The 14,033-nt window shown below is 41.1% G+C and overlaps 1 protein-coding gene across 5 annotated transcripts in view; it reads right to left on the bottom strand.

Moving 5' to 3' along the window:
- RMDN2 (regulator of microtubule dynamics 2) overlaps window positions 1-8,630 on the bottom strand; it is an 82,917-nt gene extending 74,287 nt beyond the window's left edge. The window contains exons 1-2 of one of the 5 annotated variants that reach the window (XM_070574045.1): window positions 8,466-8,621; window positions 6,775-6,916 (exon numbers count right to left, since the gene is read on the bottom strand). The gene's annotated coding sequence lies outside the window, so the exon portion shown is untranslated. Of the gene's footprint in view, window positions 1-2,665; window positions 2,823-3,096; window positions 3,220-3,268; window positions 3,499-6,774; window positions 6,917-8,465 lie in introns of those variants that run through there. The other 4 variants (XM_070574044.1, XM_070574046.1, XM_070574048.1 and 1 more) reach the window with 4 other exon arrangements.
- Between the last annotated feature and the right edge of the window lie 5,403 nt (window positions 8,631-14,033).

Raw genomic sequence — 14,033 nt, forward strand, 5'->3', positions numbered from 1 at the left:
TATTATATCCATGAGAATTAAGAACCCCTTTTCCTGAAGCCAAAGGTTCCAGTAGAAAGCCTGTGTGCTTAATCTGGCCTGCCTGACAGGGTACAGTTTGCCTGGAATTAATTTTTTTTTAAGCAATTAGTCTTTTTTACCTAATTGGTGTAACTGTGAACTGTAAGTCTAACCATCTGTCCACTGCCATCCCATCCAGGAGACAGGCCAGCAGTAGATTCAGATCAATTTGTAACTTTAGCTGAAGTTGTAGGTAATTATTATTAGTCGTTCAATTTTATTTCCACAAAATTATACCACAAAACAAACTTATTTTGAAAGATTATTGCAAAAAGGTGATAAGAAAAGCCACTATTTGCTCATGACTTATATTTGCATGATCTCTAACAGTCATGCATCAAGCGTGATCATCTTGGCTCTTTTTGGTCAATAGAAAAATTAATGCAAGATGTTCATATGCTGATCTTGAGGCCTATTAAAAGAAATCTTCCTATTCTGATTGCTTTCTTGGCTAATTCCTGCTGGGCCTTCCTTGAATTTTACATTAAAAAACAAAGCCTAATATGAAATTTTTTCATTTCCTAAGTAAATAAATGGAAGTCAAAATGTACTGGGAAGGAGGGGCTGGCCCCGTGGCCGAGTGGTTGGGTTCGCGCGCTCCGCTGCAGGCGGCCCAGTGTTTCGTTGGTTCGAATCCTGGGCGCGGACATGGCACTGCTCATCAGACCACGCTGAGGCAGCGTCCCACATGCCACAACTAGAAGGACCCACAACGAAGAATATACAACTATGTACCAGGGGGCTTTGGGGAGAAAAAGGAAAAAATAAAATCTTAAAAAAAAAAAGTGTACTGGGAAGGAGATCTTATCCCTGAGAGGGTACCAGGTTTAAGCAGGTGGGAAAGAATATTAATTTCTGTTTGACCTTTTCTTTAGGACTTATACCAATCCCAAATTATCTCTTTGAGGCAGGTCCTATCATTATCTCTATTTTGCAGATAAGCAAACTGAGGCACGCAGCTGTCAAATCATTACCCAGGGATCATCCAACTAGGAAGTGAGACCTGCTACCCTGGAAGTGAGACCTGCTGGATGCACTGCCACATGACGAAGAGTGAGAAAGCAGCCACAAGGACATGGAGGAGAATGCTGACCCGGCACAAATGCTCAGAGCTGATAGGACTTCAAAGCTATAAAAAGCACTTTGGAAAAAAACTGGAATCAATGGACTAGGTATTGGTTTTAAATAACCATAACTGGAGAGAAATAGCTCAAGCTATGTTTGAGTTTTATATCAGTATAAAATGAATGTGCTTCTAAGTCAATAATTTGAAAAATGGCACTCATTAAAAATAGCAACGTAGAAAAGTAATAAATCACAACACTTGCTCGCCTGCAGTATAATTTCAAAGGTTATAGTATATCATTTATATAACTTTCATACATTTAATTATCAAATTAGTAGTATACACCTGCACTAGAATATAAAAACACAGTAATTAAAAAAATCTATTGACTAGATAATCAGATGCTATTATTCCTGTTACAAGTTTCAATTTGTAAGGTGCTAGTAATAACAATGGAAAATAATAAATTCGTTTAATATAAATTATTGGCATCTAAAATTAATGTATACTACATATTAAAGGTTATTTACAGAGATGAGAATCAAGAATTCTACTGAAATAATAAATTATCAAAATGTAGACTAAATTTCTACATTAAAATTCCTTTGTAGAAACTGTCATGAAAAATTAAAGAAAACGTTTAATTTTCAAGTTCTAGTTTTAATTAAAATTAATTTTTAGATACGAAAATTATGATCAAGTTATGTATAATGCTGTCAGCAATATCTAGCATATATAGTCACTTAAGTCATCAGCAGATTCATAAGAGGAAATACGTAAACTATGTAACTTTGATAACCTCAGGTATGTCTGAAAAACTTTGCAAGGAAGGGTAAAGGGACACTAGGGGTTACACACAAGCCTGGGGTTTAAGTTTCCCAAGGGAAGAGCTCTGAGACCTTGAATTAGTGATTAGATTTCCCACAGCGACCAGGATAACCTAATACTTTCTAGGTGAATTCTGATACTCATATTTCATCAGGTTTTCATTACTTTTCCTACTTTATAATTTCTTTTTTATTTAGGCCGCCCTGATGTTTGACCTATTTGCAAAGGCTTGTCGCACTGAAAATGTGGCTTTCGTTTTGTGCAAAATAGGTAGAGAATTTGAGTTTGAGGAAAACAAAACAGAACAAGAACGTCTGCTGGAGGGTGAAAGCTAAGAGCCAGAGAGCCAGAGGTGGCGCGAGCCAGCGCCGCCAGAAACTCCTCGGGGTGTGCGGGGACCTGCCAGGTCGGGCGGACACTGCCTGCGCCCCACGCCCCCCACGACGGGCGGCCGGCGCGCAAATACCGGGCACTTCCGGGGCTGCAGCTTCGCAGGCGCCGGCTCTCCAAGGGCTGCGCCCGGAAAAGCTGCTGCCAGCCCGCTCCGCCGCCAGAACAAGGCACAGCACCGCCCGCCCGCCGGCGGGAGAAGACCCGCAGGGCTGCGGCGTCCGGGAGCCCGCCCGCGCGCCCGGAAGTGCGGTGGCCGCCGCCGGAAGTGCCGCCCGAGCCCTCCACTCGCCCCCGGCCCGTCCCGGGCCCTCTGCCCACCTGCGCACGCCCCTGTCCTTGGCGCGCCGGCCGCTCTGCCGTCGGGGACCGGGGACCTGCGGCGGGGCGGACGCAAGTGGCGGGCGGAGAGCAGCCCGCAGCCTGCGGGTCCCAAGGTCCGGCGCCGGGGCGGCCGCGTCCTGACCCAAATAGCGGAGGCGCCAGGGGAGGAGCCCGCGGCCGCGCGCCCCGAGGCGCCCGCCTCTTCCCGCGGGGGCTCGGCGCACCTTTTACGAGACAGGCAAACGGCGCTCCGCCGGGCACCTCGGCCCGCGCCCGCCTTTCTCGCCCGGATGCCGCCTCCCGTGGAACCCCGTCTTCCCCCGAGATCCCCGGCCCGCCTGGCGCGCGGCTCTCCTAGAGCCTTCCCTCCTAGCGCTGCCGCTCCCCAAATCTCCCTCGCCCCCGCTTCTTTCCCGCTCCCCCATTACCCTTCTTTTGTGCCCCTTTCTAGGCACAGCCTTGAACCTTCCTCCGCGTGACAGTCAAACGCGGACGTCTTGCACTAGTTAGTAATCACGTCCACAGCCATGTTTTCCTAACTTCATTGTAACTCATATTCCCCCTTAATGAGCAACTCCCCTCCTCCCTTTGTCTCCTCACCATTCTTAATTGCTTTTAGATGAAAACCACTGTCTTCTCAGATGCTTAACATTCCCGAGTTTACCCGGCTTCACTTTCTGTGGCTTGTATGATGAAAATAAAATTCTGCCAAATAAACTCTCACAAGCTACACACCCACTCCCTTCTGTATTGTCCTCACTTGGAGCTTTAAATTTAGGCTTGCAGAGGTCTTAGTCTTGATTACTAAATTCCCCACCAAGGTACTGGATGGAATTAAAGATGGGTACGCTCCTATTTATCAAGAGAACTCTTCTGGGGCCGGCCCGTGGCGAGTGGTTAAGTTTGCGCGGTGCGCTGTGGCCGCCCAGGGTTTGGCCGGTTGGGATCCTGGGCGCGGACACGGCACCGCTGGTCAGGCCACAACTAGTAGGACTCCCAGTTCATATACAACTATGAACTGGGGGTATTTGGGGAGAACAAGAAAAAAAAAAACTATGAAAAATCAGAAGGCTAATTCTACAATACATACAATACTATCTGCTGATGGGGATTGTGTAGGATCTTTAAGACCATAAGATGTATTCTGAGCTTTAAGCAGGCTGCATACAAGAAGCCTAGCGAAACTCACTTCTTTAAAACTAAGTTATGTTTTGGAAGGCAGCAGACCTTAATCTCTAAAAGTTGAAACTTGTAAATCTCTCCCTTCTAAAAACTACTGTCACTCCCATTTTATCATAGTTTGCAAAGATATTGCGATGTAATGCTAATATTTGATTTATTTAACCAGAACATAATATAATGTAAACCTGTCATACAGAGATAATTTTTTTTAACAAGATTTGGTTACAAAAGAAACTTAACTGTCTCTTTCATAAGACTTCAAAGAAGCTTGACACCTTAAGATTTAAGCTTTTCCAGAAGGAGCACACGGCACAGAAGAGGTCCTTAATAAAAATACAGCGCGTGGGCTGAGAACAGGGCCTTACCCATCTCTGCTCCAAGAGGAAGATGGCAACTGATACTGACTTGGTCTTCAAGTTCAGGAGGTAGGGTAAAATAGCCGGACTCTTCCTATATGCCTGTGTAGCACGTGTTTCTCTGCCTGCCTCCAATACCTTTGTTTGTGTTCCTTGATTGGTAAAAATTATCTGAGAGGTAGAAACTCTTATAGTGGTAACCATTGACCTTTGGTAAAGTTAAAACTAAATAGCACAGAAAGGAGCTATCATTGCCAGGCACTGTTGTAGGGATGACGTGAAAAAGAAGAAATGACTCCCCCTGCTCCTACTAGGAGTATACAGTCTTAAAGGAACTTCTGAGTAAAAAACATCGCAAAACCGCTAGGAATCTCAAAGTTGCTGTCTATCACGGACTGAATATTTGTGTGTCCCCCCCCCCCCCCCCCGCCAAACTCACGTTCAAGCCCTAACCCCTAAAGTGATGGTATTTGGAGGTGGGGCCTTTGGGAGAAAATTAGGTCATGAGGTTGGAGCCGTCATGAATGGAATTAATGCCCTTGGAGGAAGTGAGACCAGAGTTCTCAAGAAGCCAGCTATCTGCAACCCAGAACTCCACCATAGTGTCACTATGATCTCGAATTTCCAGCCTCTAGAACTGTGAGAAACAAATATTTGTTCTTTAAGCTGCCGAACCTATGGTAATTTGTTATAGTAGCCCAAACTGACTAAGACATTTTTATTCATCACAGCTAGCATAGCATTACAATCATCTGGCCTCAGTGGCCTTCAGGCCCATCAGATTTTGTCCCCACCCACTTTTCCAGCTTTTTCCTACCATTTCCACCAGGCAGTATCCTATACTTCAGCTGTAGCCAAACTACTTCATCTTCTTTCCATAAACCACCCATTTTCTAGTCTCTGTGTCCTTTTCGGGCTGCTGTCTGTGCCTGGAATACCCTGCTTGTTGCCACCTGTCAAAAACCAACTCATCCAGTCTAATCTGCTTCACGTGAGAAGCTATTCTACCCACTCTCCTCCTCCCCACAATAAGTGTTCATCCATCCCCCATCAAGACTTTTGCAGAAGAACACGAGTTCAAATGAACACAAAGCCCCTCCCTACTGTCTCTCAGCACATCTCTCATTTCACAGGAATATTACTGTTTGGCCAGTGACTGTTGTGTCCATGAGACTGAACATCTTCAAGGCAAGAATGGATTTATCTTTGTATCCCCAGTACCTGGCACAGAGCATGTACTCTATATTAACTAAATATTTGAAAATATTTCTCTGAAAGTAATATGTACACTCAAGAGGAAAGCATTAAGAAATCTGTAGTCTTTCATGTAGTAGTAATATGAGAAGTGTGTCAAGGGTTTATGTTATGCTTTTTTTTCCCTTGGGTTTTATCTAAATGGTTTTATTTCCAGAAAGCAATTGAATGACAAAGTTAGTTTTGTTACCGGCCACAAACACAGTTTCTTTTACATGCCACACAAGAGACAGACCAAAAGAAAAATGGGAACACCAGGCTTATGGCAAGAAAAGAGTTTTATCAAAAGGCAGCCAGATGAGGAGATGGGAGTTAGTTAGAATTCAGATCCGCTGCCTCAAAGGAACAAAGGTAGGAGTTTTTATTTGAGGTTTCAGGTAGGGGAGAGGGAGCATGTGGCCTTGCTGGTCAGCACTTTCCTACCAGCCTGCGTTTGGCCTTGTCATTTGGCCTCTAAGGCTGCTTGCAGGAAGGAGGCTGCGTGGGTGTCCTTGGTTGTCTGCCTCCAAGGTGGATGGTGGATTCCGGTGCCAGGAAGCCAAGGAGTTGGGGTCTGGGAAGCTTCGGCTTCTTGATATTCTCTGGCTGTCAGTTTCCCTGTAATAAAACTTTAAAGGAGCCCTAACTAGCCAAAATGTTAACATGAGGCCACCTGGGCACTAACAATTTGTAATTTCTATTTGCCTGAGAAGTTCAGGAATACAAAGGTTTAAAGAACACATACTTACATATGAATGTAACTTAGAGAAGCAGAGGAAGGGGATGGGTGCTTTCAGTTTTAACCCCATATATGCTGGGTTTAATGTAGGGGAACTGATATCAGGGCCAGTATCAGTTTTAGCCCTATAACGGTTAGCAGTATACTCCATAGCTAACTATTTTTGTAGTTCCTTGTGTAATTTTTCCTAATCCTTTTATCACCTGTCAACTTACTGAGTCAATAGACCATTAAGGGAAAATGAACTGTTTAGTTAGAAGGCAATCAAGAGTTTTGCCTCCATTTCCTTGAGAAGATATACTCTTCTTTTTGTTCTAGAAATTTGATCTGCATTTTACTTTAAAGCTCAGGAACTGGTGATGGTCAGATAGGACAGTTTAGATTCCAATACATTACACCTTTGCTCTTCAAGTTTTCTAATTTACAGCCTGAATTTCTTCGTTTGTAAACTGAGGGCTGAGCTGTAAGTATAATTAGTACCTTTATGTCATACCCAACTCCCACCCCAAAACACCAAAATGTTTTCCAGGATAGGGTTAAGGAAGTATTTTATTGTTAAATAACTGAAGAAATTATTTTAAAATTAACTCACTAACCATTGAGAGAGAGAGTGAGGAGAGGTTCAAGGCTGGTTGTAGACACAAAGAGCAGGAGTGGAGGGAGGAGCCAGCAGGCATCACAGAAGCTCCAGGTTCTCCTATGAACTGTGACGAGAGCAAATAACAGCAGCAGGAGCAGCTGCAGCAAAAACATGGAGTATTATACTCAGTTCCTGCTTCGTTCTTCACATGAATGATCTTATTCCATATTCCCAACAATCCAGTCAGGTAAATATTGTTACAGGTGAGGAAACCGAGGCTTAAAGAGATGAAGAAACTTGTTCCAGGCCACACAGTCAGTTTTAGAGGCAAATCAAACCTAGCTTTGTCTGAGAGCCTCCCCTCTTAACCACGCCTTCTGAGCCAGGCTTTGCTGCCTGTGATAGAACATTTGAAGGGGACCCTTCATAGCACCCTTCATAAGCACATGAGAGCCCTTCTCACGTGATCTTTTTCTGTCTGCACCTCTAGACAGAAGAATACTTGGGGTTATTGGGGTTCAGCCTTCACTGCTCCTCTTACAGGAGGGGCTGAATCACTGGATCAGAGCACTTACCCCATGGAGGACTTCCCTGTAGGGATTACCAGTATCTCTAAGCCATAGGATATACAATTATGGTGGGTCTATCATATTCAGGTTAGGCTAGAAATGGAGTTTGGATAAAAGAGGAAAAATAATGCTGTGTATAATGTAAACAGTTTTTTGTATTTTTTTTAACTTTAGGCGATCCCTAGAACACAGGAAAATTACCAAAAAGAAAATCTGAACAATAACTATGACTAAATTAGACTTTCCAAGGCAAAAATGCTTTCTTTGAAAAAGACATGAGGATAAGTTTATTAAATATTTCCATAAGACTAAGTGATTAGTGTTGTTGATGCAAATAATCAATAACTAATCTACAGATAAGAAAGATAGAGTGATATTTAATGAGCTAATGCTGAAGATTAGCCCAGAAGTGTTATCTTCCCCAGGGAAGAAAGCACTCCAGAGAACTGTGGTTTACAGTATGGTTATATACCATTTCAGAATAAAGAACATACATCAAGCATGACAAATACAATTCCCCACCCTCCCGCCCCCAAGTCACAAGGAGATGTTTTGCTGAAGTGCAGCACATACACAGCAGGTCAACTTGACCCTGGTTCTCTTGGCAGAAAAGCTTATCTTCAAAGAAATACTGATATTGGCATCAGAGAAGGGGAGACATTCATCTCTATGTTTAAAGGGTGCATTCTTTGCTTTGAGAAATATTAGAAGCAGACGTACAATGCGTGTTCCGTGGGCCATAAGTCACGTTGTTCTGGGAAAAACAAGTTTTAGGCCGAATCAGATTTAAACCAGAATGTCTTCCCCACATACCTCAATATGTGAAAATTTTTACTATTCTTATCAGTGTAATAAATTATTAATCACTTAAATACAATAAAATAGTTGAGCCAATATTCCTGAACAAATCAGAAATGATATTTTAGAAAGATGCACACGAAAGAAAAGTTAGTAACAATATATATGTAATGCTACTTAGCAATTCAATGTTGAATCACTTTACTAAAATATACCTACTTCATTAAAATATAGAATTCTTATTAGAAACTTTCTGTTTGATTAGAAAAATTAAGTTTTTGTTCGATGAAGAAACAGTCATTTTCCAGAAAGGTATACACCTTGCCTGATTGATACTAACCTTGCTCAATGATTATCAGCAATTTTTCCCTGACGCTTCAAGATACCAATGACGTTTCTTCAGAAATGGCAGATTTTGTAAGTCACATTCTTACAATGATTTTCTATGGTCAGCCTGTTCAAAGTACAGCCTTGGATACACTCTAAAATGGAACTCAAGAGATTCAGAGTAAAGGGTAATTTTGCCCCTCCCTTCTGCATTCTTTCTTCATCTTGAGAGAAAATGTTCAGGGACATCCTTGACCGTATATATGTCAACTTCACAAGCAAAGGTCAGTTTTATCGTTTGTGGCAGATTAAAAATAAAGTCAAATGTTCATCAGTTACACAAAATATTCTTACAATACGTGTATGCACAAATTAGTTAAAAACAATTTAATTATATATAAGTAGAACAAAAGATTTCATTTTGGACTTGGAGGGTAAGTCAATTTTGTACAAGAGTCTGCTGGGAAAAATTTAGGTTAGCAGTTTTCCAGTCCACTGTCCTCAGACTGTACAAAAATGAGTTATTTTCCCCTTAGGAGTGGATCTCTTTCAACAAATTGTTCAGTGGATAGAGACAGCTTCTTGGCAGTATGCAAAAAAAATCTACAGAGAGAATCTATTCTCGTGCTGCAACGGAGACACGGTAATTAACCAACCATTGTTAAAATTTTTTCTGTTTTGTAAAAATTGTAACCCAATCGTTAAAATTAAGACATATTTGGATTCTCACTCAGAGAAGGGAATCTAGAAAAGGAGGAAAATTGAAATTCATCAACTGTAGTGATTTTAGACGAAAACTTGCCTCATAAAGCAAGTAACCAACCCACGTGTACTGTGATCCAAAATAATTATAGTTTGGTTGTTTAGAACTTGGAACATATCTTACGAAAATCATGCTATAAATTGTGGTTTGTTTCCTAAGTAACCCTATAAACTCCTTCGCAATCTATATGATAAGATACTGTATGGTTTTCAGGTGAATTCTAACTCTGAACTGCTGATGTTAGGAAATCATCAGTCTGTAGCTATGGCTTTGGCTGTTTCCACTTAAAAAAACTCATGGACTTTTCCCTGCCAGCTGCAGCAGCTAATAACCGTCCAATGAAAAGAGAGACTTACCTTTCAGCTATGGCATCTACTTACTAGCTAATTAAAAAAAAAAAAATTTCTTTCTGCTCCTAGCCACAGACTCTGCCAGGTTTCTAGCAATAAAAGAACTACCCATTTAGCCACAGGGCTCCTTAACTTTCTCACTTGAGGCAAAAAAAAAAAAAAAAAAAAAACCCTTCCATACTCCTTGGGGAAAAAAAGACAATTCTGACAGTAATAACATTTACTCCCTCTCTTAGTAATGGAAACCTCCCATTTCTCAAACAGAAGAGCACTGAGTGAAACTTTTCTGGATGTAATGACAGGCTAGTCACTCCTGGTACAAGAAGCATCACTGAAAGGTGTCTGTATTTAATAAATGGAAGACTGTTAACAAACTAACTTGAATAATTTAGATATTTACACACAGAAATGCAATAAGACTTTATACAGTGAGGATAGCTTCAAAGATTTTCATAAAATATTTAATTGTGAGAATCCAGTTTTAGACATAAAGGCACTGATTATTTTCCTTTGCTAAATGTTTGCGATTATGGAGACACGACCATTAATAAATAGTATTATTTTCTCCCCTTTTTAAGATGTAGAAACTATAAAGATCTTTCCCCAAAATAATATATTGCTACTGTGGCTTAGGTTATGGCTTCAAGGCATCAAACATCTAAATGAAAAACGAAAATTTCAGTTGATCCAAATACTTCAAAATACTTTGGTACCACCAGTTATCCTTCCTAAAAGAACTCCCATTAACCCTGCCTTCCCTCTTGTATTACTATCTCAGCTCACACCCTTTACTGCCAAAAACTTTGAGAAAAATTTCCACTTGCAGCCTTCAGTTCCTGAATTCCCAACCATTTATCAGCCCACTGCAGAAAGCACTAAAACTGCTCTCACCAAGGAGGTCAAAGGTCTCCTGACATCTCAAATTAGTGGCTTTTGATCTCTTTAGAACAGGGTTTCTCAACCTCAGTCCTATTGACTTTTTGGACTAGAGATGTATTTGTCCTGGGGGAATTCTCTGTTGCAGGATTTTTAACAGCATCCCTGGCCTCTACCCACTAGTTGCTGGTAGGTCTATAAATTAACCTGTAACTTCATAGAACCTCAGCCCTTAATTAACAGTAGATAGCACAGTCAAACACAAGCACATCTTCCTAGAGAATTAAATAATTCTTGGGTGGGCTTGTTTAGCAATGCTCCAACATTGAAAGAATATAAGTTCTTAATTTCTAAGTTTAGATAATTTTTCTTAAAAGCATTTTCTTATTTATTCAAATTTTTCTTAAAAGTCTTATTAATTTTTCTACCCTCAGTACTTGAAATTCAGTAATATATATCTTGAATGAAAAATAGATTGATGGATAAACTAAAATATCTAGGTATCTGAATTCTTTACTTTTCAACCAGAAGTTTTGGCAGGTTTGCACATGAGACCAGCATATGTGATAGCTTAAGAAAATTTTTTTTAATTGGCTAAAGTCAGGTAAGGTAGCTTAGCTTACAGAGGAGAAAGGCCCACTGATGATGGAACGTGGAATTGTAAGAAAGCTGAGAAAAGAGAAACGGTTTCCAAAATTAATGGAAACTTTTAACTTTACCTCAGTAACCTAAATTTTGCCTAAAAACAACTCTTTTTATCAAACTAGTTTTCTTATCGGAATTATACTATCTAATGTTTGGAATTCTTTCTAAAAGGTGTATACTTTAAAATGTTTTAGTGTCACTGGTTTCTGCTTTGCAAAGCCCACTACATCTTTTAGGTAGCATTTGTAATCAAGGTGGCAGACTGAAACACTGGGATATTTATGTGCATGTAAATCAACTGGATTTCTTGCTGACTTTATAGATTCTCTGACCACCAAAACTTCATATTCTTAGTTCTGAGAGGGGGCCTAGGAATTAGCATTTCAAAGTATTATTCCAAGCAGATATTGCATGGAGCACCCTTTGAGAAACATTGCTTGTGGCAGTATGGGTCATGATTTACTACTGAATTTCTGAAGTAAAAATGAGATCAGGCAGCCTTATCCTGGAGGAACCACTGTTGAATTCTTTATTCCTCTCTGGTCTTTTACTCAAAAAGAGGTTCAAAGATCGTTGGTTAAAAGGAACCAAATGAAATTCAGGTTTTGGAAACTGAGTACTTCACTAGGGTTCTCCTACAAACTACAAGTTTCTCCTGCCAGAGAGAGATAAGAAAATAGTTCCCTTTCTCTGCAAGAGAGGAAACTGCCCTTGCTTTGCCAACCTCTTCTGACAGGTGCCTTCTTGGCTCTGGATCCTGTTTGGCAGCTCACAGAGCCCACGTATTCTAGAAGCCTTCATGGCCTGAAGTGAGGCAATGATCACATGAGCAGCACCTGCTCTTTCATAATTGGCCAACAGGTTAATTGCTATCATCCAGATTAATCATTTGCGTCACAATTGTTCTCTGCTTGCAAAATTCCTGTTCTCCCACAAGTTAATTCTCAGGATGTATATATCCAGTGTGCACAATCAAAGATTTGTTGCAAAAGAGTGAGAATGCTTTCTGCCTCCCTTATCAGACACATAACACTTTGCTTTCACGGGGCACTTTGGAGCATTCAAAATACTCTTGAGCACTTGTGTTTGATTGTCACCTCAACCTCTGAGAGGGACAGAGCACGGATTTTCATTTCCATTTTGCAGATGCAGGCTCTCAGAGATTAAGTGTGACTTATCTAGGTCACACAGTAAATAGAAGCTCAGACCTCTTCGCTTACAAATGACGGCTCTTTCTCGTCTCTCCTGCTCGAGCCTAGTTGCTAGCATATTTTTCTGCTGTATGTTGGCTGAACAGGGATAGCAAGCTTAGGTTCAGACAATGAGTGCACAGAAGGATAAGATAGTGCTAGTTAATGTCACTGTGCAAAATAAGAAGTTGATTTTAAGTTTCCCCCTTGTGCATTATCTATTTTACTTAGTAGGAAAGAAAACTTTAAAATATTAAAGAACAAAAATTCTACCCTTTATTAATAAGTGACTAGCAAAATACTAGTTGCTTTGTAGAAATGCCAAGTTTTTAATGAAACATCTGCAATATCTTAAAGACAATAAAGCACGTTTAACATATTTGTCTAGCATTGATTTCTACTTATCTTCACGTTTTCCAATCCAGTGCTCTTCTGGAAAACATAGTTTGTTCATGTCTTAGCTCTAAGGTTCTGTAGTGTGTTTATAAATTCGAAGACTGAGAAGGGACTTAGGGAGGTCACTTAGGTTTTCAAAAACCTTCAGATGACATCTCCAGGAGCATTTCTAGTGTTCTACAAATCAAGTCAGAGGCCTTGTAGGGGTGGGTGTGCTAGTGACCTTTATTAGCACAACTTGGGGGAAAATACGTTGCGCCTGTGCCCAGATAGAGCAAACATTTACACTTTCAAGTGAAAGTTTGGACTAACGGACAAGGAAAATTTAAGTGTGCAGGTTCAAAATACTTGAGCAATTGGAAGCTCACTTTTCAAAATTACTGCCTCAATTTCTAACAACTATTCTCACACAAAGTAAGAACCTCCTGAGGTATATCTCAGATGAAATAAAAGAATGATAAAATTTGGCAGCCTTTGAATTTATGCCACAACCAGCAAAAATAAGGAAGGTCCACATGTGCATTAAGAGTTGCCTGAGGAACCATTCTCAAGATTCCAACTCAACGGGAATAGCCCTCTTAGGACTTCTTGCTTATCTTGAACACTATGGTTTTGGGCACTTATTAGATTGACTTTCTGAGATCATCAATCAGATCATTGAAGGAAATCACAAGGGGATAATTTGTTAAGAGTTGTGGTAGGAAGAGGAAAAGGGTAAAAAATGAAAATCTAGGTGGAGATGAGGTCATGAAAAATAGTGCGGGGCTACCCACTCTGTCCCCATGTATGTTTGCAATATGTAAATATCCAGGATAATAAGTAAGTCTTTTATTTCATCTGTCATGGTACTATGCAAAAGCACAAACAAGGTGCCAGAGAAATCCGTATTAGGAGCAGAACTAGAATTGGAGGCAAGACACGAAGAGGATGGTACTGAGAGGACAGAGGAGAAGGAAGTAGAGCGAAGGAGCCAATGGGATCATTCTTGTTTTTCCTGGGGTTGGTGATAGGACCCTTAGCTGAAAACAAGACATGCTAAGTAACCCACACTCTAAGTTGAAAGAACAAAAGCCACTTCCCTATTGGGCTTGTGAAGAGCGGCCATCTCTGCAACTGCCCGTAGACCCTCTCCCCCCGTACACACACTTCAACTTGGTTCTCGAGTCTGTGGAGGGAGGAATACCTCCCCGGAGAGTGCAGTGCTTGTAAAGAGAGGCTAGATGCTCCACATCCCTCTTACAGCTGTGGGGCCTGTGAACGGGTGGAAGTTTGCCAAGAGAATTGCCTGTGATGCAAGAAAGGGGGTCTGTTCTCTTTGTCTCCAGCTGGACATCTTTTGAGCCAGCGTTTGCTGTCCTGCC

The sequence above is a fragment of the Equus przewalskii genome, chromosome 14 (genome assembly GCF_037783145.1).
Source record: "Equus przewalskii isolate Varuska chromosome 14, EquPr2, whole genome shotgun sequence".
Classification (NCBI taxonomy): domain Eukaryota; kingdom Metazoa; phylum Chordata; class Mammalia; order Perissodactyla; family Equidae; genus Equus; species Equus przewalskii.